General features: G+C 39.3%; 1 long non-coding RNA gene across 1 annotated transcript; it reads left to right on the top strand.

Moving 5' to 3' along the window:
• The first annotated feature begins 570 nt into the window (after positions 1 to 570).
• On the top strand, positions 571 to 4012 carry LOC128441736 (uncharacterized). The gene is made up of 3 exons (XR_008338756.1): positions 571 to 729; positions 1613 to 1666; positions 2307 to 4012. It is a non-coding gene; the product is annotated as an uncharacterized LOC128441736 (long non-coding RNA).
• Positions 4013 to 4997: the final 985 nt, after the last annotated feature.

Genomic DNA, 4997 nt, shown 5'->3' with positions numbered 1-4997 from the left:
CTCCTGTATCTTGGACATATCTTGTCCAATCGAGTCCAAACTATACACATAAGACAAGAGTCGCGACCTGAAGACATCGGTACAGAAATCGTGACTTAAAATCACAGCGTCCCCTGGTGGCAACAGCAAATGTCTTGTTTTTCTATGTGTTACAGTTTGATTCACTACTCGTAGGGCCTTCGTTAAATCAACGTAAAAATTTGATGCATGTGTTCAAAACAAGATGAAGATCTAAAGTTAACGAAATTGCAACTTTTCATAATACTGTGTGACCGTGGTGTGGCTTCCAGTTTGAGGAATGAAAACATCTATATCTGGCAGATGTGCTGCAATATTTAGTCACTAGATGGCAGTGTCAGACCATGCTTTGTGTTATCTATGCATTAACAGACTGTGTTTACAGGGTGGCCAACTTTAGAGGAGAATTAAACCTTTTACAGCATTGCTCAAACTTTGGTTTTAGTCTCAATCACTAAGTTCTTCCTTCATGACAACTCTGAGGGGGGTGTATTTTATTTTAACTCCCTCGCTTAAGCGATATAGATGTTTGAAATTCACGTGACGTCACAGTGTAAGCTGTGTTGTGTGTTGTGAGTTCGGCTTCAACCAGTTACAAGTGAACGCCTCATGAAATGGCTTACACCCACATACCCGGTAAATTAGACACTTTGATGTTCTGCTCCTTCTCCTGACGGTCACGGTAACGATGTCTGCACCTCCGTTTCTGTGGTAAGTCACGTTAAGTATTTTATTTCGATGTGATTCGCAGGGTGCCTTTGAATCAGCCGTGATAGCTACGGGACGCTAATCCGGGAGCTACATACCAGCTCAGTGTATATCAACGGGTTCGATGCGAATGCCAGCTGTTACCGAAACAACCGCCATGAACCCAGGTCCACCAAGCAGAGATAAGCGTTCGTTTATAAGGATGACTCTGAGACAGGAGACTGTGTGTCGGCTTCATTTTCGCTAGCGCCGGAGGCTAACTAGCTCGCTAACAAGCAAGCTAACAATATCTTCGAATGGGTGCAGTAACTGTTCTTCGATTCGATTGGGGTTATTACCGACAAACACCGACATGAAACGACATGAGCGGGTCCACCCAGCAGATATAAGCGTTACTTTATGCGGATGACTCTGAGACAGGAGACTGTGTGTCGGCTTGTAAGTTAGTTTCGCTAGCGGGCTAGCGATGCTAACTGAAACCTGAGAAACCTGAGTGTTTAAAGTCACATCTGCATTGCAAGAGCAGCTGTTCAAAGGAGCATTACGTGTCCTAAAGCTCTTTCTTCAGAGTAGTGTTGTAACGTGTTACAGTGAAAAGTAACCGTGTCTCCCACCTTCAGTATTTAAATCGTTAATCTCAGACAGACTTCACTGAATTCTTTTGTTAAATATGAGTAAATCATAGCCTTGTAACTTTACTAGAACAGACAGTGTCATACAGAATTGTAGGCTAATATGCACTACCTATTTCCTAAGCTGAAATGATTATGATCTCATTAACTTTGAATTAATATTTTATTATTACCATGTAAAAGTCTGTTAAGCAGATAACATGGCACATGTATGACTTAACATATCTGTGTATTTGTGTTCAATGTTCCTCTAGGATGTCCAGCGTGAGACACAACTTGAATCCAACCAGACTGAACACTGACTCCAGGTACAGACCTGTTTTCATTACTTACAAAGTATTGCACATAATACATAATATGTTAAATTATAATGCAATACTTTTAATGTGAAATAGCTCCATACTAAACATTCATTGTCATGGTAGTGCACGTTTTAATCCAAAAGCATATTCAAATACATAGTTGAATATCCACCGAAAATAAGAATACACACTTTGTTCATATGTAACTCTAATAAATACTGTATAAGTTACATTTTGCTCCGGAATTGAACTGTGTTAAAGCGGTTCACATGGAAAATATATGTTCAATTATGTGAAGGGTGATTTTCATTACTATTATACTAATGGAGATTTAGCACTTGCTACACATTGTAAGAGCAGCTGTGCAAAGGAGCACTACGTATCCTACGGCTCTTTATTCAGAGTCACAGTGTTGATGTCCTGTCACGTGTTACAGTGAAAAATAACCGTGTCTACTAGTGTTTACATCGTTAATCTCAGACAGACTTCCCTGAATTATTTTGTTAAATATAAATACATTATAGCCTTGTAACTTTACTAGAACAGACAGTGTTCATAGAGAATTTGAAAATGATGTACACTACCTATTTCCTAAGATGAAATGATTATGATCTGATTATTTTTATGTTTCCTCTCATTTTATTAGGGACGGACGAGCCTGAAGGACACAGCTGTGATGACCAATTGACCATGTTTTGTCTCTTATGGCAAAGCAGAAATATTAAACACTGGGTTCTTATCTAAAGTGTATCACATCAGAAAGCAAAAGATACACATTGTTGTTATAAGTTTTTATTATTTTAACCAACCATAATGAAGATAGAAATGAATTCTTATCCATGCCACTTAGCAATGACTGCCACCACCAAACAGTTGCAGGCCATCTTTATTTAAGGGAGGAATTTAGAAGTGTTGTGTAGCTTCTGATGATGATGCAGTCGTCCACGTGTTGACCACCATGTTGCTGCTGACGACGTCAGGTGCTGCAGTTCCTCATCTATGAAGAGAAGAAACGCACTGTTAAAGAATGTTTTGAGTTGTGTATGAAGCACAACAGATTTCAGATAGAACCGTTGTACTGTGGTCTGGGTTTGTATCCTAATGGTTAAATGCACATATTTTAAGTTGCATTTGATAAAAGTACTGAAAGAAATACAACATTGTAAAAATAGATAAAATGTCTTTCTACCTCATCTGTAATATTCAAGGTGATAATCTCCCACAGAGCTATTGAAAACAGTCCACATCAAGTCTCTCCACTTCCCTCAGTGTGAAAACATAATTATATAATTAATTTGAGAACTGTTTACAACACTGATGTGTGGAGATTAAAATCATATCTAAACTGTCTAATTCACTGTAAAACTCCATGACATTCGCAGGCCATCTGTAGATAAGGGAGCAACGTATGGAGTGATGTGTAGAGGGCAGAAACTTGGACTATGGGCAGAGAAGGTCTCTGGTTCGTCTCCGGTTCGACTCCACGGAGAGACAACAAAAGACAAACCTGGATTGATCTGTCCAAAAATCCAAGAGTCTCCCTACCCTCTCTAGTGCCCCTGAGCAAGGCACCTCACTCCCCCAACATCTGCTCCGTGAGCGCCGTACATGGTCGCTCACTGCTCTGTGTGTCCTGCACCAGATGGGTAAAAAGCAGAGATTAAATTTCCCTACCTGCATGAGTGTGCCTTTGCATGTCTGTGCATGTGTTTGGGACGAATAAATGGATCTTAATCTTAATCTTTTAATCTTAATCAGTTGTCTTCCAGTTGACCAGCATGAAGCTGCAAATCTCCACCATGTTGCTGCTGAGGACATCAGGAGCTGCATTAATGAGGAGCAGAAGCGCACTGTTATGAATGTTTTGTGTTGTGTATGAAGCACCACATATTTCAGATAGAACCGATGTACTGGGGTCTGGGTTTGTATACTAATGGTTAAATGCACATACTTTAAATCGCTTTTGATAAAACGTGAGAAAGAAATACAACATTGTACACATAGATAAAATGTCTTTCTACCTCATCTGTAATATTCAAGGTGATGATCTCCCACAGAGCTGTTGATAACAGTCCACATCAAGTCTCTCCACTTCCCTCAGTGTGAAAACATAATTATATAATTAACTGGAGAAGTGTTTACAACACTGATGTGTGGACATTATAATCTTATCTATACTGTCTAATTGACTCTACAACTCCATGACAGACTAAATTAACGATGTGAAAATAGTAATGGTGGATATATCAGCCTGTATCAGAATAATGGTGAAACATAGTTATTATCACATGCAACTTACACATGTAGCGTATTGATATTAACTTATTAAAATAAAACAAAGTCACAGCCAAACATAGGACTCTGCAGTTAACTTGCTTCAATGTGTTCATTAGACGTGTTAAATAAACTAACTTTTATAACAATTTTATATTAAAAAAGCCTTGAGGCATGTAAGTATATGGTGATAGTTAAAGCAATAGGTTTGGTTGTATGGTTTCAAGGTTACTTACCTCTAGTTCATAGAGCCTCCTGCTGGCTACAGGAAGTGAAGCAATAATCCTTGCCGCAGTGCACAAACGCATGCAACGCAGAGACGAGCGCTTGGTCATTGAACGTTCTCTCTTCACCGACCGCAACAGAATAGAAATTGCCTGTGCTCGGGCCCGTTAGTGCTACAACGTAGCCCTAGTTATTAGGGCCCGAGCACCGAAATCGGTGAGAGGACCTATTGAAATTGAAAAGATTATTATTATTATTATTTTTCTTCGCTCAGTGAATTGGCTTTTTGAGGGCTTTAACGTGCTCAAAAAGTTTCTAAAGTGTACAGTAAATTAGAAATGTGCGCAAGTTTACGTATTCTGAAGTATTTGGGAACGGGTGTGTCAAAACCGCTCAATAGCGCCACCTACGGAAAAGCCCCTCATTTAGCATTCACCGATCATCAAAAAAACAAAGACTATTGTGTATCATGACTAGATGCACAAAAAAGTCCATCAGTGCATTATGAATAACGCAACAGGAAGCCCGCCAGTTTGACTTTAGTGGCCATTTTGGTCATATTCGATATTTTTTCTTTTAAGTACTCCTCCTACAGCTTTCATCAAATCAACTTACAATTTAGACGATCGTCATCACAACAAAATGGAGATCTAAAGTTATTGAAGGATTAAGTTTTAGCAAAACCGTCTGACCGTGGTGTGGCCTCAAAGTTTGATTAAACGCCATCAAAACACAGGCTCCTGTATCTTGGACATATTTTGTCCAATCGAGTCCAAACTATACACATAAGACAAGAGTCGCGACCTGAAGACATCGGTACAGAAATCGTGACTTAAAA

Source organism: Pleuronectes platessa, chromosome 6 (assembly GCF_947347685.1).
Source record: "Pleuronectes platessa chromosome 6, fPlePla1.1, whole genome shotgun sequence".
NCBI classification, from domain to species: Eukaryota; Metazoa; Chordata; class Actinopteri; order Pleuronectiformes; family Pleuronectidae; genus Pleuronectes; species Pleuronectes platessa.
The sequence above is the reverse complement of the archived record's forward strand: the minus strand, read 5'-3'. Positions and strand labels throughout refer to the sequence as shown.